The 27,003-nt window shown below is 41.4% G+C and overlaps 1 long non-coding RNA gene across 1 annotated transcript; it reads right to left on the bottom strand.

Moving 5' to 3' along the window:
- On the bottom strand, positions 1–25,312 carry LOC116661824. The gene is made up of 3 exons (XR_004317804.1): positions 25,302–25,312; positions 23,004–23,009; positions 1–667 (listed from the first exon to the last, which is right to left on the bottom strand). It is a non-coding gene; the product is annotated as an uncharacterized LOC116661824 (long non-coding RNA).
- Positions 25,313–27,003: the final 1,691 nt, after the last annotated feature.

Below are 27,003 nucleotides of genomic sequence, written 5' to 3'. Positions count from 1 at the left end.
CAATACGTGTGATTGATGGAAGATGAAGAAAAACAGGAACACTCCCTCACTGCAGGTGGAATAATTGTGTGGCTACTTTGAAAGACAATTTGGCAGTTTTTTCCAAACCTAGTCAATGCTAACCTGAGAATCCAACATTGCACCTCTAGTATTTAGACAATTGCCTTGAAAAAGTGTCCAAACAAAAACTAGCATGCAATTATGCACAGCAACTCTACTCATAGTGGCTAAAAACTTTAAAATATAAGGATGTCCTACCGTGCATGAATACATAAGAAAGTTGGCGTACAACCATGTGAAAGAGGGCAAATGACACCCTAAAATATATTTCTTTGGCATGAAGATTACAATGGACAGATTTCTTAAAAAAGAAGCATGAGACTCTATGAAACCCAAGTCAATTTTGCCTTTTTGAGGCAATTTTATATTTATAATGGAAATCTCCATTTGAAAAGTAATCTCCCTTTCTGTACCAGGAATAGAAGCAAGACTAAATCTCAAAAAATGAATCAATAGAGAAGGCTAAGATTTAAATCTATATAATGAACATAACCTTCCTTTCTTTTGGTGTTAGAGAAAGATGGTATTTCAGGTGATGTCTTGGGCCATTTCAGGGAATTACTCAATTTCTTGGGCACCTCCCATGCTTAAAGTAGGCACACAAGTTCTTGAACGTGTTTGTACAATTATGTAAAGGTAGTTAATACCACAAAAATGTGTACTTGAAATGATTTCAATTAAAAGTGTCATATGTATTTTTTATCACAATGAAAATAATGAGGAATGTAGTACTGATACAATGTACAACATTAATAAACACTAAAAAGATCCCTAGTGAAAAAAGCCATAAAGAAAAGTTCTCCCAGATCACATGGTCATCATGTGTGCTTTACATCCATCAAGATTGTCAAATGAGAGTCTCAGTAACAAACCCAGAAAGAGAGAACCAGCAGCTGCACCAAGTGGTGGCAGCTGAAGGGGCCGGCGGGTCCACACAGTGATGTGGACGCCACACGGCTTCTTCATTTGTGGGTTATATGACAGCTCCTCAGGAGACTATCCCTGTTTGGGGTAAAACACCCTACAGAATTTTGTATAAAGTGGCAACTGTGAGTAGTTTTTACCATCATAGAAATTACTGGAAAGTCCATCACTTTTCAAAAAAAAAACCATATCAATACCACAGCAGAGAAGTTGGTAAGACAGACATCAAACCTTGCTATAGAAGACAAGACTTACTCAGACCAAGGTCAACCAAAGTTGTGATGCTCATCGCCCTTGTAGGAGTCCACTTGTTATTAAGAGGCACTGTGGGAGGAGTACACCAGTAGCCACCGAGTCTTGGGTCCTGTGCATGACCTGGGATGCAGGAGAAACAGTGAGATTTTAAAATTACAATTTCCCACAACACTTAACAGACAGTTGTTAAAATAAATAAATAAATTCAGTAAAGTGCAATATGACATCAATGTACAAAAATCAATTGCATTCTATACAATAATAATAACCCATCAGAAGGAAAATTTAAGGAAACAATCACATTAATAATTGCATCAAAAAGAACAAAATATCCAGGAACAAACTTAACCAAGGATGTGAAAGACCTATACTCAAAGAAACTATAAACCATTGAAAAATAATTTAAAGAAGACACAAATAAACAGAAAAATATTCTGTACTCATGGATTGGAAGAATTACTAGTATTAAATTATTGATTCTACTCAAAGCTGTCAACAAATTCACTGCAACATCAATATAATATTCAATGATATGTTTCATTGAAATAGAAATAACACTCCTAATATTAATACAGAACAACTAAGGACCCTGAACAGCCAAAGAAGTTCTGAGAAGAAGGACACAACTGGAGGCATCTCCCTCCCTAGCATCAGACTGTATCACGGAGCTGTAGTAACCACAACAGTGAGGAACTGGCACACACACAGACACACAGACGAGGGTAACAGCATAAAGAGCCCAGAGATAAACCCACATGGCTGTGGTCAGTTAATTCATGAAAATGGGGCCAAGGACATACAAAGAGAGAAGGGACACTCCCCTCAATAAACATCGCCAGGAAAATGGGGCACCATGCACCAAAGAACATCACTGGTCATCATCTCCATTGTACACAAAACCAACTAAAACGCCACAGTTCTCCACATCAACCTCTTTCTGAGGTTCCTCTGAAGATAGAACTCCCCTAAACAGTCAGCTGCGCACAGGAAGCTTCTCCTCACTTTGTCTTTTTCACTCTTATGGCATCTTTTCACAGTGATGCCCAAGAAAACTCAGCCCATGACAGCATGGACACAGCCCCACCGTCTAGAAGACGAAGCCCTGACAGTCCTGAAGAGACCAAGCCCCTGCCGGCTGTGCAAGGGGCCAAGTCCATGGGCAGAATGCACCTGTGCCCTGTGGGTGAGAGGTGGGTTTGGCACCCCGCTGTGGACCATCAGAAAAGTTAGCAGGGAACGCTGAGCTCACAAAGTCTAGGGACCTCATCCTGAATGCAGTTCTGCTGTACATAGTGCCTTTGGAAATACAAACTGAAACAAAGCCAAGTAGCTCACTATGTTGTCTCAAAAACTGGTTAATGAGCAATTAATTTAAAAATGTATAGAACGAAGAGAACATAGACACAAACTTTACAACTGATAGCAAAATTTCACCCAAGATTGCCTATAGACAAATTTAAATGACAAAACTGTAAAAATCTTAAAAGGAAAAGGGAGAAAATCTATAAGACCTTGGGTCTGGTGATGAGTTTTCACTCACAACAAATGCCTATCTACACATCAACACAAAATTAATAACGTGGACTTTATAGAACTATAAACTTCTACTCCGTGAAAGGTCTTATTCATAAAGGCAAAAGAGAAACCACAAACTAGGAGAAACTATTTTCAAAATGTGTATCTGATAAAGGATTTGTACTCAAATTATACCAATAAAATCTAGACCAAACAACCCCATTAAGAATGAGTAAAGATAGAAACAAACATCTGGCTAAAGAAGGTATACAGATAGAAAATTATCATATAAAACTATATTCAAAATCCTAGTGGAATACAGGTACAGCCAACTTTGGGAGACAGTTTGGCAGTTTCTTCCAAAGCTAAACAGTCTCAACTTAGAATCCAAAAAAATCATCTCTTGAATTGAGACAACTGCTTCAAAAACCTGTTCAAACAAAAACAAACATCAAGTAATGCACAGGAGGTCTATTCATAATGGCTTAGAAACTCAGGTGATCAGTTTGTCCTGAATTATTTGAGGTCAAGAATGCAATAAGTAGACAGGTTTCTGGCAGATGTTCTGGGTGACTTCATCAGGTCAAAACTTGGGATTTGACTCAGGCTGAGATGTGATAAGATAGGTCACAACTTCTGAATGGGCTCCTGGATGCATTTGGCAGAGCTCTCTTCTCAATAACAACTCCATGTTGATTTTCCTTTGACAAGTGAAAGAATCAGCCTGGAGAGGCTACATATGCACTATGTGACCCAGTTTATATGAAATTCAGGGAAAGGGAAAACTAAGAGAAGGTAAACTGGTCATGTGGGAGTTTTGAAATTTTCCATACAATACTTACTGATGGACATTTGCCATTATGCATTTGTCTAAACACATAGGTTTTTATGACCCAACAAATCAATTAAGGGATCAAATAGTAGTGTCACAGGATGGAATGCAGGATGCAACAAAGTCTCTGTATTGGAAATGTGTGAAAACACTCAGTGATGTGGTGGAGCAGAAGGTGCCAGCCTCAGTAACTGCAGGAATGAATGGAATGTGCAGACTAAAGGGAAAACATACTGCAGGTAAACAGTGGAATCTATAAGATCCGTCCTACAGGGCAGGAGCTAAGCACGCTGAAACCACTCATCTGGAGCAGAATGAGAAATGGCTTGAATGGATGGAAGATGGTGGGAACCAGGATTCTACTGTCTGACTGGGAGTTACAGATAAGCAGCGGTGGGGCGGGTATACACTATCCATATGATAATGGATCGAGTTGGAGGCATCAGTATAAACCTGTCTTCTGCTTAATATCAATACAGACATTTCCACATAGAAATCTTTATAATTAGGAGTGTATACTATTGGGGAGGGGGAAATTTCACTCTCTCTCCCTCTTGACTTCTTGTGGCTGGACTAATAATAAAACTAACACAAGACAGAGCCACAGGAGGAAAAGAAATTTTAATTCCTACACACAAAACTCTCATAGAAATGTGAAGAAAGAAGTAGTGAAAACAGGCAGATTTCATACATCTAGAGAACTATAAATTTGTTAGCAATTGACAGAACAAGGAAATGTAGCTTTTGGGTACTAAATGAAGAATCTAGACAGAGTTTGGGGTTGGGGTGGTAAATTAAAGAAGTTACAAGTTATGTTTATATGTGCCTCTGAACCTTTCACGTGACAGACTTATTTCCTGCTTTTAGGGAGATAGAGCAGGGGTCAGAGTGTCCCTCTTGCTTTGGCCATTTATAAGTAACTTAAATTTAAAACATTATGTGGTTGTGGCAGATGGGGGGGGGGGGACAGTGCTCCCTGAGCAGTAACAATACACTAAGGTGGGAACACATGCACACATTTCCTTTCATTGTCAGTGGAGAACATTTTCCTTCCATATGTAAGTTCTTAATACCATTCTCTAATTAAAGGAATCAGGACTCTTTGAAGAAATGGCTTATACTAGAACTAAGACAGTCAATATACAAGCCAGGATAACCTTGAATCTTGTATCAGAAGGTAAGGAAGTACAGGGGGAAAAAAAACAAATATGGAATGATCCCAAAGGAAACAGGAGCCAGTGAAAGGGTTCTCAATAGCCAAAGCAGGAATAAACTGAGCAACCAAAATCTGTAGTGCTGGATTATAACCAAAAGATTAAAATAACTGTCCAGATGTCTACATTGGTGAAGTTAAATGATGACATAGGTTTTTGGGTTTTTTTTTAATAAATGGGATTGAATAGAAAACTCCTATGCAGAAGAATTCCTAATAATCTAAGACATCCATCAAGGAGGTGGAGCTAAAGCTCCGTCTCCTGAAGTGTAAGTTCCACATAGTGACCTCCTGTTTAGAAAAGTCTAGGATCCCACTGCTGGGCATGTATCCAGAGCAACACTCTAATGTGAAAAGACACATGCACTGACTGATTTTTTTCACAGCAGTGGACAACATTAAATTGGGGAAGAAATTCTGTTTCCAACAAATCATGCCAGGCAATTGTCTATCCAGTGAAAACCTTTGATTTCCAAGATAAATGAAATTGGATCCTTGCTTCACATCACATGCAAAATTAACTCAAGATACATAAAAAGCTTAAATCTAAAGAGTGGTAAAGTGACAATCAGCCCTCATCTGCTGATTCCACATTTGCAGAATCAGCCACCTTCAGATAAAAAAATAATAATTTGAGAATGTTCCATAAAGAAAAAATTAAATTTGTGGCATGCCAGAAACTATTTAAATAACATATTTTCTTCACAATTATTTACATATCATTTACAGTTGTATTATTTATTATAAGTGATCTAGAGATGATTTTAAGTATACAGGAAGATGTGCTTAGATTATTTGCCAATACTACACCACTTTATATAATGGATTTGAACACAGACAGATATTTAGTATCCACTGGGTGTCCTGGAACCAATACCTCACAGATAGGGAGGGAAGCTGTATAAACTCTCAAAGAAACAATGGAGATAAGTCATCATGACCTTGAATTAAGCAATTGTTTTCGATCTGGTAGCAAACACAAGCAAGGGAAGAAAATAATTAATTGCTTTTCCTGAAAATTAAAGACATTTGTACATCAAAGGTGCTATCCAGAAACTGAAAAGACAGCACACAAAATCAAAGAAAATATTTGCATATTATATACTGAAAAAAATTTTATCAAGAATATATCAAGAACTTTTACAACTCATAAAAAGTCAAAACAAACCCAATTTTTAACATGGTAAAAGGACTTAAATACACCCTTGTCTATATTTAAACTAAAAAAAAAAGTACATTATATTGTATGTGTGTATTTACATGAAATATAATGTATATGTGCAGTCAAACAGTAATAATCTACCTAACAAAAGTGAAAAAGAAGAAAAACCAATAAATAAATAAAATTAAACATATATTTTTTAAATAGGCCCTTCTCCAGACAAGACAAATAGTCAACAAGCACATGAAAAGATGTTTAAAATCAGTCGCGATGAAAATGTAAATGAATACCATAATGCTGTACCTTTTCAGGCACACTAGAAGCCTTACAATCAAGAACATTAAAAACAACAAATATTGGCAAAATGTAGAGAGATTGAAACTTTTAAATATTACTTGAAAAATTGGAAAATGGTATAGCCCATGTGTCCAGTTTGTCATTTCCTCAAAAAGATAAAAATACAGTTACCTTATGGTTCAACAACTTCACTCCTAGATATAGACCCCAAAACATTAAAAATAGGTGTTCAAACAAACAAACAAACAAAAAAGGCCCACAAATATTCATAGCAGCACTATTCACAATGGCCCAAAAGGTAGAACAATTGAAATATCCATCAAAGTCTAAACAGATAAAACAAATAGGGTGTATCCATAAACTACCATATTATTCTGCCATATGAAGGAATAAAATGGTGCAGCCATGGTGGAGAACCATATGGGAGTTCCTCAAAAACTTACACATGGGGTTCAAGTGTGATCCATCAATTCCACTTCAGGATATATGTTCAATATATTTGAAAGCAGGAACTGGAAGAGAAATGGGTACACCCATATCCATGGCAGCACTAATCACATCACAACAGCAAAAGGTGGACATAACTCACCTGTCCATCAACAGATGAATGGATAAACTAAATGTGGTGTATGCACAGTGAGATACTACACAGCCTTAAAAGGTAAGGAAATTATGACACATGCTACAACATGGATAAATATTGAAGTCACTATGCTAAGTGAAATAAGCCAGACACAGAAGGACAAATATCATATGATTCCCCTTATACAAGGCATCCAGAGAAGTCAAATGCAGAGATAGAAAGAGTGTCACTGCCAGGGGCTGAAGGGAGTCAGTGTTCACTGGATACAGGGCTTCACTTGGGGAAAATGAGTAAGTTCTGGAGATGGACGGTGAGGCATCTGTACAACAATATGGATTTAGTTAATACATCGAACTGCATAGTTACATGGTTTAAATGGTAAGTGTTATCTTCTGTATTTTTAATGACAATGAAAAATGTGAATGAATCACTAATGATTCAAATTGGATAAAGATTAAAAACATTCCAAGTGAAAGAAGACACACAGAGGACGCCACCCAGATAGTACTCATATCTTGTGAGCTTTAAATCCATTAAGATTTTGAGAAAGAGGGAAACCCTCAGTAATAGTTTCAGAAAAAGAAAACTGGCACAGAATGGAAAAAAAGGATTTCCATAATTTGGGGTAATGGGGAAGGCTGAAGTGAGCCTGTGGGTGGGGTTACAAAGTGAACCATACAATTTCTTCACTTGGGGTTTATGTGCTGGCTTCCTGGGGGAGTATCCCAGTGTTAGGTAAGACCCACTGGAGTGTTTTATGTGAGGTGGCAAATGTGAGTACTGTGTAATGCTATTTAAAGTATTTTATACAGAACTTTGTAAGAAAACTTTATAAGAAACTTTCTTAGAAACTTAATTACTTTTGAAAACAACCATGTCAACACCACACCAAAAAAGCAGAGAAGAGATCCGATTTCCTTACAGAGGCCCACCCTTAACGCGATCCAGTTCACCCAAAGTGCTGATGCTAATCTCCTTGCAGGAGTCCACATGTAATTAAGAGGCACTGTGGGAAGATTAGGAGCCACTGTGTCTTGGGCGCTGTGGGGGACCTGGATGGAGTCCAAACAGGGTGACTTCTGATTTCTAGTTTTCCACATCAAACCATCAAAAAAACTCTTAGAACTAATGAATTATTTCAGTAAAGCTACAAGGTACAAAATCAATACACAAAAATCACTTGTCTTTCTACACATTAATAATGAAAAGTGAGAAAGAGACATTTTTTAAAATCCCATTTACAATTGCATCCAAAAAATTACCGAGGAATAAATTTAATCAAAGATGTGAAAGACCTGCACACTGAAAATTCTAAGACACTGAGGAAAGAAACTGAACAGACACAAATAAATGGAAAGATACCCTCTGTTCATGGACAGAAAGAATCAATACTGTTAAAATGTCCATTCTACCCAAGGCAGTGCTCAAACTCAAAGCTAGCCTCATCAAATCACTGTGCCCTATACCAGAAAATAACAGAACATTGTGAATTGAATATAATTCTATAAAATAAAATAAACTTCAGTGGCATTTTTCACAGAAACACAACAAACATTCCTAACATTCGTGTGGAAACACAGATGACCCTGAACAACCAAAGGGATGCTGCAAAAGGAGAACAGACTGGAGGCCTCTCCCCCCCTGACTTCACACTGCAGTAGGCAAGTACAGTCACCAAAAAGTGTGGAATTGGCACAAAAATAGGGACACAGACCAGAGAAAGCCCAGAAAAAAAACCTAGGGGTATGTGGTCAATTAATTCACAAGAAAGGAGGCAGGAAACTACACCGGGGAAAGGACAGTCCCCTCAACAAGTGGCGCTTTGGGAAAACTGGACACCAGACACCAAAGAAGGACACGGCACACTCTACACCACACACGCAAACGGACAAAAACCCAGCTTCCCACATCCAGCCCTTCCTCTCCTGGGCCTCTGAGGAGGGACTCTCCTCAGAAGTCAGCCCCTCACAGGAAACTTCTCCTCACTTTTCTTTTCTCCTCACATTTTCCTTCAGAGCAGCACCTCCTGTTGGGTCCTGAGGCGACTGGGCTCCCATCAGCAGGGACGTAACCCTCTGTTGTCCTGAAGCTCCGGCAGGTACAGAGGAGATGCAGCTCCAGTCAGCTGCCCAGGGAGCCAAATCCTCAGGCAGAACGTTCCCGCCACAAGTGGGGGAGGCGGGCTCTGGGCCCAGCCAGCCAATGGGAAAGCACGGACCCAGCAGCCCTCGCAGCCATTGGTGGTGGAGGGCGCTGTGCTCTAAGGGCAGCTCTGCTCAGTCCACTACACTGTGGACAGGAGGGCGGGAACCAAGCGGCCCTCACAGCCAGCTTTTGGCTTGTCTTTTGGATTTCTGAATAAGGACGCCCCGCCCCAAGGGCAGTTGTGCTGAATCCTTTAAGCTGGAAATTCAAACTGAAATATAGCCAAATAGCCATAACTTCCCCCAAATAGTTAAGGGACAATTAATTGGAAGCCAAAATGAATGATGTGAATGGAGACACAAACTTTAAAACTTACAACAAATTCACTCAAATGTATTCATGCACATTTAAAATCAAAAACTATCAAAATCATACAGATAAACAGGAAAATATTTACATGACCTTGGGTTTGGTCACGCAGATTATGACCTTCGAGTTTTACCACACTACACAAAAAGTCAATCCACAAAAAATAATATTATGGACTTTATAAAAGATTCCTACTCTCAAACACCTTATTCAGAAATCCAAAAGACAAGCCACAAACTGTGAGAAAACTATTTACAAAACACGTATCTGATAAATGATTTGGGCTCATACAAAGAACTCTAAAATAAAAATGGGTAAAGATCTCAATGGACACCCAGCAAAAAACAGATGGAGTAAATAAGAATACAAAAATATGCTCAATATCATATACAATTAAAAATTACATATCACATACAATTAGGGAATGATAACTTAAAAATCACAAGATATCACAGCACACCTATTAGGACCACTAAACTCCAAAAATACGACAATCCCATTGCTGGTGGTGAGGAACGACAGGCACCCTCCCTCACTGCTGGTGGAATGCATACACAGCGACTAACAGATCTGCTATAACCCACCTGCCCCGACCCGGCCTCTCCCCTTTCTCCCTGGACCCCTCTCCCAGGCCAGATGCATCTGTCCATCCACTGCATCCCCCTATCACCTTGGGGCTGACAGGCCCCTCACAGGACTGTGATCCTACCACACTCCACCCCCAGGAAACAGCCTCACATTCCCTGGCTGCTGAGCCCAGACACCTGGGGCCTCCCAATCCCCCCCACTTTCCTTGCGCATCAGTGACTGTCAGCTCCTCCTCCAGAGCCAGTCCCCACAGGACTTCTCCTCTACAACCCTGGCCCAAGCCAGATCTTGTGCCCTCCATCGGGCCTTAACAAAGATCCCAACCCCATGGTGCATCTCACATCCTGGCCCAATGCAGACTTCCTGAAGCATCAATGAGTTGGTGACTCTCTCCTACTGTACTCCAGCAAAGTTTCCCCACTTTGGCTGGGCTGTCTGCTGGAAGGGATGTTTGCTGAGGCTCTGAGTGTCCCCAGCACCACTGCTAGGGTACTGGCTCCGGGGTTCCCTGACACTGAGCACTTCAGCAGGCCAGGTGACACACACTGAAACCTCAGAACTGCTCACTTCAAGAGAGGGCTGGCACTGCAGCTGCTCCATCAAAGAGAGAAGAGAAGGGCCCCCCCAGCTGGGATACAAACACGCCTCTTCCTTTGTCTTTACTGTTCAAAATCAAATCCCTCTCACCACAAGGGTGCGAAGCTGACCTGTGAACTAAGTCCCCACTTCTCCAGCCTTTGACCACTGAATAAAGCTTGTGCTACATTCATATCAGCTTCAGTCTTGTCTTTTGGCTACAGAAACCTGAAATAGCATCTATTCTACACTTTCTTTTAACTATTTCAATTCTTGTCCTTCTCATAATAACAGCATTATTGAAAATAACCTCCTGAAATGATGAGTCTTTGTCGTTTATTTATTACTGTGGTCCTGTAAACAGGAAAAGGAGAACAACATATCTCCCTGAGACCCCAGTAAGAAGCTCCAGCTCCACCTTCAGCTTCCAAGGTTGAAATTCTACTTAAACTATTCCCTGAAAAAGTTTCTTAACTTGTTCCTTGAGTACTATCTTTAAGTACTATGTAAGTGTGAGAAAATGACATCATAAAAATGAACATTACTATGTACCTTGTGCATTATGGGCCCTTCCACATACATAAGCACAATACAGATGTTTTATCATACACAATACTGATATGTATAATCATGAATTAATTATCTAACCATCTAACCCATGTGAATAAGCATGTACATCAGCCTATTGCTATTACAGGACACATTAAACAGTTCAATCCATATTAGATTCCAGTCCCTACAAATACTCACGGGGTAACTGAACTGATCGACAGTATATAGAACATATGTTTATTAATCATACTACCACACTGAGTCCAAACATTTCCAGTCAGCATGCTTATCATAACCAATAACCAGCGCTTAATCATCAAGCTTCGATAAACCATCAGCCCACCCACAAACGTGCCTCTCTCCTCATTCCAGGCCCATGAGCCATGGGAATTTCTATAAATAAACTATAACTGGCATCTGGTTCTTACTTTAGGGCCCTCTCACCTAAAACTGCCCACTTTCTCCCTAAAATAAGACATTGCAATGGCATTTTTCACAAAAAAAGAACAAATCACCCTAATACTTGTGTGGACCCACAAAGAACTCCAAATAGACAAAGTGAACCTGAAAAAGGAGAAGAAGCTGGAGGCGTCTCGCCTCCCTGACTTCACACGACACCACAAAGCTATGGTCACCAAAAAAAAAAAAAAAAAAAAAAAAAAAAAAAACCATAGAATTGGCACAAAAACAGGCATATGGACCAGAGGAACACAACAGAGAGCCCAGATATAAACCCACGCAGATGAGGTCAGTTAAGGTATGACAAAGGAGCTCAGACACACCAAAGGAAGCAAGAAAGTGCCAGGCTAGAAAGGCCTTCCCACCTGGCAGAAGGGCTTTCAAGCCCTGGGGCTGGCAGGGAAGTCACAGAAGTTCAAAGACTGGGCTGGGCAGAAACCTGGGGTTGAGGCGCAGATGCCTCTGGCGCCAGGTGACCATCACTGGCATGAGAGCCCCATGGCAGGGGAAAGGACTCTGGGCCCCAAAGGAGCACACAGAGAGGCAGTCCAGCCAGCATCTGGGGAAGTCCCCGGGCCTCGGTCTGCCCTGCGGGAACTGTGGACAGGCCTACTGCCTGCGAGGTTTGCCCAGGCTGCTGCAGGCCCATGCTCACGGGTCCTGGTTGTCCACCTTCGAGGAAAAGAAGGCAAGCAGGAAAGGGTGGCCCAGAGTGGTCACCAAACCAGGTAACAAACTACAGGCTTGGAAAAGATGTCATCGCAGCCAATGAACCAGATTGGATTAATGCGCTTCTTGGCCTGGCGGAAAACCCTGGGCGTTGGAGTCCAGGACAGCGCAGAGGACTGTGGGTATGTAGTACCCCGGAATGGAGGCATACTGAGGATTCTGGGTATGCAGTCCTCGATGGGCTGGCATGCCAAGCATTCTGGGTACTGTAGTCCCAGGATGTGGGCACGCAGAGGATTCTGGGTACTGTATTCCCAGCATGAGCAGAAACGCGGAGGATTCCGGGAACTGTAGTCTCTGGATGGACGGAAACGCCGAGGATTCTGGGTACTGTAGTCCCAGCATGAGCGGAAACGCGGAGGATTCGGGGAACTGTAGTCTCTGGATGGGCGGAAACGCCGAGGACTCTGGGTAGTGTAGTCCCAGCATGAGCGGAAACGCGGAGGATTCGGGGAACTGTAGTCTCTGGATGAGCGGAAACGCTGAGGACTCTGGGTACTGTAGTCCCAGCATGAGCGGAAACGCGGAGGATTCGGGGAAATGTAGTCTCTGGATGGGCGGAAACGCCAAGGATCCTGGGTACTGTAGTCTCAGGATGTGCAGGCACGCCAAGGATTCTGGGTACTATAGTCCCCGGATGGGCGGTCACACTGAGGATTCTGGGTACTGTAGTCCATGCCACACAGTGGATTCTGGGTGCTGCGGTCCCGGGACCAGGTAGGCACTTTGGTCGCGGTCCTTGTTCCCTGTTTGTCGCGCTGACAAGCAGGACTCCCCACTCCTCTCGAAATCACAGTGGGTCCTGAAAAGACCCAGCCTCCACCAGCGCCGCGAGTAGCCACGTTCCCACAGGAGCCAAGACCCACACAGTGAGACACCGCGCACCTTGAGGGTCAGAAAGTGGGAGTGGCGCCGTCTGCTGGCTACCTGGGGAACTGCAGGCCACAACCGCTCAGTTCAGTGCAGGCCATGCTCCCTGTGAACAGGCCTGCAGAATCCACTAAACCTGGAAATTCAAACTGAAGTGGAACCAAATATACCTTGACTTCTCCAAAGCTAGTTAAACAACAATCAATGGGAAGCCATATGTAATCAAATGAATGTAGACTGAAACTTCACTGCTTACACCAAAATTTACTTGAAATTGTACATTAACATTTTTAATTTATAGATCTATTAAAATTCTACAAGAAAACATGTAAGAAAATATAAATAACCTTGCCTGGGTGATTAACTTTTACAAAAATCCCCCCAAAAGTAAAGAAACAAAAAAGGGGAAAAAATCCAAGTCTATCCACAAAAGAAGTAAAATTTATATCACTGACTCTCAAAATTTGAAAATTTAAACTCTGTTTAAGGCCTTATTCATAAAACACAATGAAACGCCACACACTGAGAAAAAATAAATTTGAAAATACTGAAATGAAAAGCCGCACACTGAGAAAAAATAAAAACACATACCTGATTAAGGATTTGTACTCAAACTACACCACAAACTTTACACGCAGAACTCACTGGTGTCCCTGGGAGGTGGGAGCTCAAGAGGCATGCCTGTCCCCTGCCCACATTAATCACCCATCTCCACAGAACAAAATTTGCACATGTTCTAATCTCTGCTTTCTCCTTCACAAGAGTAAAAACCAAATACTAGAGTGGCAAGGAAACTTGCTCATTTAATTAGGGAAAGTTCTCAAAGATATTCCAGAACATGGAATCCACAGTTGCCTGGCTTTCTAGAGGCCACAGGGACACTGCCTTGGATGCATGTGGGTCTCCAAGACCATGCAGCATCAGTGTGAAACTGGCCATTGTGAGGTCCAGTTGCTCCCATATCTTGGATTCTTCATGGGTATGAATGTCAAAACTGGAAGACCAAAGGATTGCAGGGCCACAGTCTGGTGTATAGTTGCTGTGGCCAGGGCGATATTCAAGGTTGGAGGTCTACTACCCCTCTTAGCAAGCTAAGAAGTTGTGAAGCAGGAGGCCCTTTGGTCAACCACATGGATGTAGAGAATTGAAACATCCCAAGGTGCTCTCTACACTGCCCAGGGTGCTGTTGAATTGCCTAGAAGCATAGTCAGCTTAGTAACTCGCAACAGGGGCTTGACAGGCCCAGGCTGGCCTGAGCTGGAGGACCATGAATGCCTGCCCAGAAGGTCAGTAGTCAGGGGCTGTCCTGCCTGACTTGACTGTCCATTGATACCCACTCAGATGGGACCAAGGATCCAGCCAGTTCCAGGAGGGGCCCCTCAGCCCTCACGAAGGGAGCAACTGGGGGCTGGCAGGTCCCTCCATCCAGTCCTGTTTAAGTCCACACTTGTCTCCTGAGTTTTCTGGGAGCCAACACTGTGCTGGAACCTGGGGCTGCCCAGGCAGACTGAGGACAGCAGTGCCTTGCCCAGGTAAGAGGGCAGAGAGAAACACTGTGTGACTTCTGAAGCCCCACAAGCCTTGACTGAGGTCGAGTTGGGGCAGTAACAGTGCTACAGTCAACTCCCTGACTCACGTGGGACCCTGGGTTAATCCTGCCCATCCTGGAGGCCTCAGAGAGATGGAGAGGAAAGAGGAGGAAGTGGGCCAGTCATGCTTAAACCTAACTTTCCTAACCCTAACACTCTAAGCCTAACACCCTCACCTATACCTTAATCACCTAACCTATAATCCATTACCCTAACTGCCCCAAACCCAGGCCCCTAGACCCTTGGCCCTGACCCTTAAAGTGTAAACACTGACCCTCTCCCCCTAACCCTCTAACCCTGACTCTACAACTCCTACAATAATCCTAAACCCCAACACTGCCCCTGATCCTGGACTAAACAGGAGCCTTTGTCTAGCCCTGACTCAGACACATGTCCTACCTTAACCCATACCTCACCCCAAAACAATACCCTAACCCTAACTTTAACCCATACCCCTTAACCCTAAGAGGTTTTAAAAAAGAAAAACAAACAAAAAAAAACAAACAAACAAACAGAAACTAATAAATGAACCTGGAATCAAACACAAACCTGAACACCAAACTGCAAACCTGAATCTGAACCTTGAACTCTTAAGCCCCTACTTCTAACCCTAACCCCTAACTCAACCCCCTGTACACTCTGCAGGAGCTCCAATCCCAATCCTCAAGCACTATTCCAAGCCCAAGTGGAGCCCTGAGCACTGACTCTAGCCACTAGCCTTTAACCCTGAGCTCTTGCCCAATGAGCCATAACCATAAAACATAACCGTAGCCAGAAACCTCAACCCAGCCCCAGTTGCAGCACCAATGGCTGCCTCACCCCAGCCCTAACTCTCTAGGCCACTGACACCAACCACAATCCACTCAAATCACACAAACACATGTTTAAAAAAGAAAACTACAGACCAGTATCCCTTCTAAATACACATATAAGAATCCTCCACAAGTGCTGAGCCAATATACAAAATAAAGAATTACAATCTTTAAAAGAAAAAGAAAGAAAAATCCTCCACAAAATAATAGCAACATGAAGCCAAAGGCACATTAAAAGGGTTATGCAGTACAAGCAAGTGTCTCTGCACCAGAAAGAAGTCCAGGTTGTTCAACATACTAAAACCTAGCAACGTAATACACCACAGTAACTATGTGACATCGAAACACGCGGTTATATCCACTGATGCAGCAAAAGCCGTTACACAAAATCCAGTGCAGTTTCATGTCCATAACACCCAAGAAAGTAACAGGAAACTTCTTCAATGTGATAAAAAGTGTTTTGCAAAACCCACAGCAAGCATCGTGCTCAATGTTGAAGAACTAAAACGTTACTCCTGAGATCGAGAACAAGGCCATGATGCTGGCTTTCCCCACTGTTACTCAGTATTGTACTGGAATCTCTACACTGAGCAATGAGGAAAGAAGGAAAATGCATCCACATGTGAAAGGAAAAGTAAAACTATTTCTATTCAAAGACACAGTTCACATCATCTTGTATACAGACCCTCCTAAAGAGTCAACTGGGGGAGGAGGGTACAGCTCAAGTGGTGGAGCACATGCCTAGCATGCCTGAGGTCCTGGGTTCAATCCCTAGTAGCTCCACTGAAAAGTCAAATAAATAAATAAACCTAATTACCTCCCCCAAGCAAGAAGAGAGAAAGAAAAGAAAAGAGAATCACCTAAAAACTATTTCAGCTACTACACTAATTCAGCAAACGAGTAGAACAAAACATCAGTAAACAAAAATAAACTTTATTTGTGTGCACTATCAAGCAATTATCTGAAAAGGATTTTAAGAAAACGAGTTCGTTTTAAATAATATTAGCATTAATACAATACTTTGGAACAGATTTAATGAGGATGCAAGATTGGTACACTGAAAGTTATAAAGCATTGCTGAAAGAAATCCTAAGTAAATATGGAGACATCCCATGGTGATGGAAAGACTTAATCTTGTTAAGATGACAACAGTACATAACACAGCCTACAGATTCAATGTGATTCCTGTGAAGAATCCCGCGGCCTTTGGGAAGAAACACACAACCCTATCCTAACATACATATGGAATCACTAGGGGCTCCAAAGAGCCAAAACAATCTTGAAAAAGAAAATCTAAATTGGAGGCTCACATCTCCCAATTTCTAATCTTATTTCAAAGCAACAGTAAATAGAACAACGTGATACTGGCATAAATATATACCTGCAGATCAAGAGAAATGAATGGAGAGCCCAGTAAAAAACCCATGGATCTAAGAGCAACTGATTTTTTACAACAGTGGGCAACATTTAATTGGGGGAAAATGGTGTTTTTAACAAATGGTTCTGGGCAATTGGTTACCCAAGTGCAGTGAAATGAAACTGGATCGTTACTGCACACCAAACATAAAATTAATTCAAGATAGATAAAAAGCTTAAATTTACTACAAAATAAAATTACAGTCAGCCTTCCCTATCTGCAGGTTCCACATCCACAGAATCAACCAACTTCACATGGGGCGGGGGGACAAAACATACTTTGAGAAAATTCATACAGGAAAACTTGACTTTGCTGCATGCCATTTCACATTACATTTTTTCAGAACTATTTACACATCATTTACATTGCACTAGGTGATCTAGAAGTGATTTAAAGTATACAGGAAGATGTGCTTAGGTTATTTGCAAATACTACATCACTTTATACAAAGGACTTGAGCACTGGAACCAATACCTCACAAATAGTGAGGGACAGCTGTATAAACTGTCAAAAAAAAAAAAAGTGGGGATAAATCATCATGACCTTGGACTTAGCAATCTTCTTAGATCAGACAGCAAAACACAAACAATGAAAGAAAAAAGGTAAATTGCATTCCCTCAAAATTAAAAACGTTTGTGCATCAAAGCTGCTATCCATAAAGTGAAAAGACAGCCCACAAAATCAAAGAAAATATGTGCATTTTATATACCTGAAAAGAATGTTTATCAAGAATATATCAAAAACTTTCACAACTCATAAACAAAAAGACAAACAAGCCAAACTTGAAAACAGTAAAAGACCTTGAATAGACCCTTCTCCAGGGAAGACAAATAGCCAACAAGCACAGGAAAATATCATTAGTCATGATGGAAATGCAAATTAGTACCACAGTGCCATACCCCTCCAAAGACAATACAATGCCTACAATAAAAAAAAAAAAAAAAAAAAACTAAAAATAACCAATATTGGCAAAATTGTACAGATATTGAAACCCTTAAACATTACTTTTGGAATTGGAAAATGGCACAGACTATATGGACAACAGTTTGTCATTTACTCAAAAAGATTACAATATAGTTACCTTCAACAACACCACTCTTAGAAACAGACCCCAAAATATTAAAAACAAGTGTTCAAGCAAAAAAAATTTAGCATGGATATTCATAACAGTACTATTCACAATGGACAAAAAGACATAACAACTAAAATATTCATCATAGGCTGAATGGGTAAACGAATGGGAATAGATTCATAAACTAACGTATGTTTCTGCCAGATAGAGGAATAAAGTAAAACAGTGCAACCACTGTGGAAAACAACATGGTAGCACCTCAAAATCTTACACATGGGGTTAACATGTGATCCATCAATTCCAGTTCTGGGTATATGTTCAAAATACACGAAAGCAGGAACTGAAACAGAAATGGGTACACCCATGTTCGTACTAGCATTACTCACAGCAGCAAAAGGTGGAAGCAGCTCAAGTGTCCGTCAACAGATGAATGGATAAACTAAATGTGGTGTAGACACAATGGGACACGACACAGCCTTAACAGCTAAGGAATGATGCCACGTGCTACAACGTGGATAAATCCTGACGTCACTGTGCTACGTGAAATCAGCAAGACACAGAAGGACAAGTGTTACATGATTCCACTTACACAAGGCACCCAGAGAAGTCAAAATCAGAGATAGGAACAATGTCACTGCCAGGGCTGAGGGGAGCTAGCGCTTAATGGATAGAGTTTCACTTGGGGACAATGAGGAAGTTCTGGAAATGGACGGTGAAGCTATTTGCACAACAATGGGAATGTAACTAACGCCACAGAACTGTGTATTGAAAGTGGCTTAAATAGTAAATGTTGTGTTACCTATTTTTAATCACAGTGGGAAGAAAGTGAATGAAGCCCTGGAGATTCATGATGCAACTTGGATGAGCATTAGAAGCGGTCTAAGTGAAGGAAGCCACACAGAAGAGGCCACCCAGATGGCACTATCTTTGGGCTTTAAATCCATTACGATTTTGAAAATGAGGAGAAGTCACATAATGGCTTCAGAAAAGGAAAACTGAATCAGAATGGAAAAAGACATTTCCATAAGTTGGGGCCTTTGTGAAACTGAAGTGGGCCTGCGGATGTGATTACAGGGTGGAACCATAAAATTTATTCATTTGGGGTTTTTGTGCTGGTTCTCTGGGAGAATATCCCAATTTGGGGGTAAAATACACTGGAGTGTTTTATGTGAGTGGCGGATTTGAGTACCTGGTAGTGCTATTTAAAGTTTTTTGTTTTTTGGTTTTTTTTTTTTTTTAATTACTACAAAGTAAATTACTTTTGAAAACAACCATGTCAACACCACACCAAAAAAGCAGAGAAGACCTCAGACTTCCCTGTAGAGGCCAGCCCTTCACCAGACCCAGTTCACCCGAAGTGCTGAAGCTGGTCGCCCCTGTAGGAGCCCACACGTAACTCAGATGCGCTGTGGAAAGGTGTTATTAGGAGCCCCTGTCTTAGGTGCTGTGGATGAGCTGTAGTACAAATGGGGGATTTCTAAAGTCAAGTTTTCCACATCAAACCACCAAAACACTGTTAGAACTAAAACATGATTTCAGTAAAGCTGCAGGGCACAAAATCAGTACATAAAAAAAAACAGTTATCCTTGTACACACTAATAATGAACCACCAGAGAGAGAACTTTGAAAAACAATCCCTTTTCTCCCATATGATATGGCTTATATATGGAATCCGAAAAAAAAAAAAAAGACACAAATGAACTTATCTACAAAACAGAAACAGACTCATAGACATAGAAAACAACCTTATAGACACAGAGAACAAAACGGGGGTGAAGGGGGTGGGAAGGGATAAGTTGGGAATTGGAAAATTGCACCTCCTGGGGACTGGTAGAAATGCTAGCTATCTTGATTGTGGTGGTGGTTTCACTGGTGTATGTGCATCTATCAAAATTCATCAAGTCGTATATTTGAAATACATGTAGTTCACTGTACAGGAACCATACCACAATAAGGCTATTGAAATAAAAAAAAAAAAAAGACAAAAACATAATCTCTGTTGTTACCAAGGGGAATGGGGGTGGGAAGGGATTAACTGGGAGTTCAAGATGTGCAGATACGAACGAGTACATATAAAATAGACAAACAATAAGTTTATACTGTACACCACAGGGAATTATATTCAATACCTTGAGGTGACCTATAATGAAAAAGAATTTGAAAATATACGTATGTACATGCATAACTGAAACATGCCGTACACCAGAAATTGATACAACATTGTAAACTGACTATATTTCAATAAAAAATGAAAAAGGAAACAAAAACATATAAAGTGAAAAAAATTAAAAGTGAAAAAAAAAACACCATTTACAATTTCATCCCTCTGGGGGGAAAAAAAAACCTACCAATAAATTTTAGCAAAGACATGGAAGAGCTGCACAGCGAGAACAGCAGGTCACTGAGGAAAGAAACTGAACAGGCACAAGTGCAAGTGTGTCCTGTGCTCGTGGACGGACATAATGCCTTCTAAATGTCCATTCTACCCAAAGCAATGTTCAAATTCAAGGCAAGGCTGGTGAAAACTCCAGGGGCATTTTTCACAGAAACACAACAAACATTCCTGATATTTGTATGGAAAACACAAAGGGCCCTGAATAGGCAAAGGGATTCTGAGAAAAGAGAACAGGCTGGAGGCATCTCCCTCCCTGACTTCACACTGCATTATGAAAATACAGCCACCAAAAACATGTGGAATTGGCACAAAAATAGGGACATGGATCAGAGTAGAGTGCCCAGAAATAAACCTACGATCTGTCATCAGTTAATTCACAGGAAAGAAGCCAGGAACGTGTGCTGGGGAAAGGGTAGTCCCCTCAATGAATGGCGCTGGGGAGACTGGACACCACACACCAGAGAAGGGCACGGCACACCGTCTGCACGACGCACGGAAACTGACTCACATCCCAGGGTTCCACATCAAGGTTTTTCTCTCCTGGGGCCTCAGCAGTAAGCTTCTCAGGAAGCTTCTCCCCACTTTTCCCCACTTTTCCTTTCTCCTCACCTCATGTTGTCCCAAAGCTCCAGTGGGTCCTGAGGGGATCAGGGGACCATCAGCCACACACGGAGACGAGTCCACTGGCAGACCGCGAGTTCATTCCCGTGCAGGCAGCACCACCCCCCTGAGGGCAGTTCTGCTCAGTCCGCTGCACTAACCCTAACCTCTGCAAAAGAGCTAAGAAACAATCAATTATAGGCTGAATGTAATAAACTGAATGGAGACACAAACCTTAAAACAAATTGACTCAAATTTATGCATACACATTTAAAATTCAAATCATCAAATTATAGAGATAAACAGAAACATATCTACATGACCCTGGTTTTGGTGAAGCAGATTACGAGCTTTGAGTTTTATCACACAACACAGAAAGCCAATCCACAAAAGAAAAAGTAACAGCATGGACTTTATTAAAGATTTCTGAAAGATCTTATTCAGAAAGCCAAAAGACAAGCCACAAACAAAGAAAAATATTTACTAAACACGTATCGGATAAATGATTTTGACTCACCATTGTGAATGAAAATACTGCAATGTGAGTGACAATACTGCAACCATGTCAGTAAACAAAGAATGCCGAAACCAAGTCATCAGCGGCTGCCGCCACCCCCCAGTGGGGACGGGCCTGCAGCCCGGCCTCTGCAGCCACTCACAATGATGCCCTCTGAGGGGACTCAGAATAAGAAAGGACAGGACACTGGCCCTAGATGGCTAGGTGCTTGTCAAAGGAATGAATTCAGTGAGCCCAGATGTTTGCTCCCTCCCATACACAGAAAAGAGCTAAATTCTTTAACTGGAGATGCCTGGTTTTCTTTAGATAACAAGTCATCTTTTATTGTTCCAACTACCTGGTCTTTGTTGTAAGGCTCCTATATATCCTAGCTCCTCCCCTATTTCTTCAGAGCAGTCCCTCAGAGCCATCTGAGGGGCTGTCATCCTGGCTGGGGTCCTCCTGCCAAATAAAACTTAACTCTTAACTTTCAGGCTGCGCATTTATTTCTGTCAACACCATGTACAAAGAACTCTAAAATAGCCCCATAAAAAAATGGGTAAAGATCTGAACAGATATCCAGCCAAACAACACACAAATACACATAACAAAAAATATTCATTATGATAATACCATTAGGGAATTACAAATTACACTCACAGGGTATCGCAACACATCCGTTAGGGCCACTGAACTCCAAAAATATGACCATACAACCCCTTTGCTGGTGGTGAGGAAAGGCAGGACTCCCTTATGGCTGGAACGCACGCACAGCCACCTCATAAGCGAGTTTGGTGGATTTCCCCAAAGCTAAACAAGTCTCACCTTGGGCTCCCACAATCCTGCTTCCAGTATTTAGGCAACTGCTTTGAAAAACGATGTCCAAACACAAACTAGGATGCAGCTACACACAGCAGCTCTGCTCATACTGGCTGAAAACTTGACATCAGGATGTCCTTCAATAGATTAATGCATAAGAAAATCAGGGTACATCCTTGTCACTGAGAGCACAATAATGTCGACTGAAATAAATGCACAGCCTTAAAGTTGAGAGTTAAGTTTTATTTGGCAGGAGGACTCCAGCCAGGATGACAGCCCCTCAGATGGCTCTGAGGGACGGCTCCGAAGAGGTAGGGGAGGAGCCAGGATATACAGGAGCTTTACAACAAAGACCAGGTAGTTGGAACAATAAAAGATGATTTGTTATCTAAAGAAAACCAGGCATCTCAAGTTAAAGAATTTAGTGCTTTTTCTATGTATGGTAGGGAGCAAACATCTGGGCTCACTGAATTCACTCCTTTGACAAGCACCTAGCTGTCTAGGGCCAGTGTCCTGTCCTTTCTTGTTCTGAGTCCCCTCAGAGGGCACCATGGTGAGTGGCTGCAGAGGCCACACTGCAGGCTTGTCTTCACTGGGGGGTGGGGCAGCCGTAGAGGACTTGATGGCTTCAGCAGTCTTTGTTTACTGGTATGGTTTGCAGTATTTTTGTTCACAATAAGCTACCCCCAGACAGGCTTCTTTTGCATAAGAATTCAGTCTGATTTAAAAAAAAAAAAAAAGAACTTCAGAAAACTGAGATGAACTCGCCCTTCTGTGAGCAACACTTAATAGGAGAATCTACATTTGTAAGGGTACGTCCCTCTTTGTACCAGAAATAGAAGGGTGATTAAACCTCAAGTAACTCTTATCAATAGAGAAGTCCTGACTTAAATCTGCATAACAAGAACTCTGAGCTTCCATGGTAACCTTCCATAACTTCCCCTCTTCCCCCAAGGTCTTGCTTTTGTTTTCAGCTGAAGATGGAATTTAAGGTGCTGTCTTTGGCCATTGCAGTGAGTGACCCAGTATCTCCCCTGTATACAGAAGGTACACGTATTACTAAACTTCTGTTTGGTTTTCTCCTGGCAATCTGTCTTTTATTACAGGGGGGTCTCAACCAAGAACCTAGAAGGGTAGAGGGAAAAAATGCTTTTCCTCTCATATACATTCAGTGGAATACTACTCAGCAATAGACAGAAATGAATCATCAACCCATGGAAAGACATGGATAAGTCTTATGTGCATATTGCAAAGTGAAAGAATCCAGCCTGAGGAGGCTGCACACAGTATAGCCCCATATATGGCATTCTGGACAAGGCAAAGCTAGTTAGCTAAGCAGATCATGCTTGGGGCGTTTGACACAGGAAGGAAGGGGGCAGGGCACAGCCATTCAAGAAATAACACAGCAAGTAGCACCAAAGTGGCAGGATATTCAACTCCCAGTCCGCCTTGAGCTTCACTATATGCTAGTTGTAATATATTCACATGGTAAATGACGCTCCCACAAGCGCCTTGACAGCTCCGAGGCTGACCAGTAAAGGTCAAAAAGTGGGTGGTGGTCCAGCTCCTGGGAATCCCAACCACTTCCTCGAAGTAGTTGAAAAAATCCTCCCACTTGTTAGCATATGAAATAACTGAGTTGATAAAAAAAACTGCCCAGTTCTATAAGAAGGTCCTGCAGACACAGGAACTTCACACATCTTCACCTCCATACCTGCTGGAAACACTCAGATGTCTGAAATCAGCCAATGCAGCTTTTAAGACATTCTTATGGATGAGGCACCTGAGCCTCTGACCAGCAGGTTAGAGCAAGGAAGAGACCAATCCTGAGGGCAGGGGTCTCCTGAAGTCTGTGAGCCCAGTGCCCTGGAGGGATTCATTCCTTGTGGGGACATGGGCGGGGCCTGCAGTGGTTCTGTTTTCCACCTGAGCCCCTTGGATGAAGCCAGGGCAGTGCTGGGCTCAGGGGTCCCCTGGCGGTGTTTCAAACTCTGACACAGCAGCTTTACAAAGGAACAGGAGAGTGATGCTGAGCACCTGACAGCCTCTCCTCTCTGGCTCAGAGCTGCTTCCATCAGTACCACAGTCCCCTGCACAGAGTCTGCTGTAACTCACCTGCTCCCACTCAGCCTCTCCCCTTCCACCCTGGACCCTTCTCCCAGGTCAGACGCATCTGTCCAACCACTGTGTCCCCTGATCACCTTGGCTAACAGGTCTGCTGTAACCTACCTGCCCTGACCTGACCTCTCCTCTTCCTCCCTGGACCCTTCTCCCAGGCCAGGTGCATCTGTCCAACTGTTATGGAAACAACAGGCCACCTAAGAAACAAGCACCACTCGGAGGGTTGGAGCACTCAGATGTATTACGCCAGCGGGCTCAGAGGGGCTTCTGCTCCGAAGCTCTGAGCACCTCCAAGACGTGCGCATGAGGTTTTATAGGGTAAAGTACAAGCTTGGGATATTAGGCCAATAGGCATGGAACAGCTTTAGCTGCATCATTATCACAAAAGTGGAGGCAGGGAGGCAGCAAACCCACATTCCAAAGCCAGATATGTGTCTTTGAAAATCCAGCTGGCTAGCAAAAACACATAAACAGCAAACCAACACTAATTACCTTAGATTAACAACTTGGTCCAGCAGAACTCAGATCAGTATTCTGATACTTAGATTTGTGAGTTATCTTGTTAGCCCACATTCTTAGACTTGTGAGTTATCTTATTAGCCCAGCCCAGATTTTCCTTCACACAACCCTCAAAAATCATAAGGTTATCAATTGCATTGATCAGTTTATTTAGTTCTAGGCAATTATTTTCTTTTTATCTGGATGAAGTCTTCAAGTTTCAATTAGAGTTTCATAATTTACCCAGTTCAGTGGTATGATCTAAAGGTTACTAGGAACATACTTGTTTAATAGTCCCATTTTTTATGAATCTTCCTGAAGATCTTCATTTTGTAAAATTAGCAGAGTAAAACATTGTTTATATAACTGACAAGACTTAAAATGGCATGATTAAAGATTTAATTATAATGCAATTGACAACCAACTTGGATATTTCTGACATAAAACATTTTAAGGTAATTAGAATTATGATTGATACCAGGACATATTAGATTTTTAGGAATTTTATAAATTTTGGAATAACTGTGTGTCTTTTATCTTTACAATAAAACCTAAGCTTTATCCCCAATCACTTGACAATTTTTTTTAGCAATTTAACATACCAAATATATCTAATTACTTTAACATCTATCTTTGGGATGTTTCTGGGGCCCTCTGAAGCATCCCAAAGTTAGCTGGAGGTCAAAACAACTTTAATCGAAATTTGATATTTGGGAAGCTTGTTAAAAAGCTTCAAAACACTAGGTCAGATAAAATCATAGGTCACTGTGAAACAATACTTACTTACTTAACCCAAGTGACAGTGGCTTTAAAAACAGATACAAATTACTTACAGCTCACTCCCACAATCTGTTATGAAAAGTAGCATTTTAAGAAACTTTTTTTCTTGACATAGAGAATTAACCCAGTCTTGTGCCAGTTTACTTTTAACAAAAATCCACTTACTTAGTCAATCCCGACCATACACGAAACTCTTTTCTCAGGATTCCTCCTCCACAACCTTCTGTCACTTCCTGTGTCCATATTATTTTAGCCCTTAGTTCTCCCCTCTAGAACCTCCCCATTGTAAGTAGCAAAATGCAATCTTATTTTTTATACCTTCTTTTGCTGACAACATGCACTCTGTTTTTCTACTGGATACCAAAATGTTTCTTCATTATTTATAGTAGCTATGATTACATGTTTAAATTCGAAAACTTACCTCTTGAAATCATTAATTTCAGGAGAAAACTAGGAAATAAGCAATTATGAACTGCCTTCTGCATTAGTGTTTTGTAGATTGACAAGCATAAACACAATAATCATTTCTAAACCCATACGTTTTCTTATAGAGAATCTCTTAGGGTGGTGCCGAATGTTTTTGTCAACACTCCCAAATACCTTTAGCCTCTCTGCAAAGGGAAGCCAATGTTCAGGAATTAATGTTTTAATATCTTACTTCATTTGGGAATGACCTACTTATTTAATAAACTACTATCATTTAACTTAATTTAGCACAAGTCTGGAATTTTAAGATACCAAATATTTGCAGAGATTATTTCAGGCAGATATTCCTAAAAAATATTTTTAAAGCATTTACCCAGAAGTTCTTACATCATTTGTGTTTATTTTACTTCTAAGAATTTGATCACACCAAATTACTAAAATTTTTTTGACAAATCTGCAACAAGATCTTATTTGATTTTCATGAAACCTAGTTACAGTAAAGGTGTTATACTTAACATTGATGACTCTAAGGACATCTGTATTAATTAGATCAACAAACTTAAACTAAACTTGATACCAGGTATTAACTTAATATTGAGTATTTTCCAGTTCATGTGAACCTGAAAGTCAATTTGGCCAGGTTTTATTTTAGAAGTATTTAATTTGTGAGTGCTTACTTTTAAGTGGCTAAGTAAAAACTGGCACTTGCCATCTACCTCTGCTTGGACTAAATCATCAGCCACGGCAGCCACTGACCGAGCTCAGGATGGAGGTCAGGAATGAGGCAATCTGTGCTTTGGGAAAACTGGCTGAACAGGCCTTCACGTGGTTAGATATTTTCAGGACAAG

Source organism: Camelus ferus, chromosome X (assembly GCF_009834535.1).
Source record: "Camelus ferus isolate YT-003-E chromosome X, BCGSAC_Cfer_1.0, whole genome shotgun sequence".
Classification (NCBI taxonomy): domain Eukaryota; kingdom Metazoa; phylum Chordata; class Mammalia; order Artiodactyla; family Camelidae; genus Camelus; species Camelus ferus.
The sequence above is the reverse complement of the archived record's forward strand: the minus strand, read 5'-3'. Positions and strand labels throughout refer to the sequence as shown.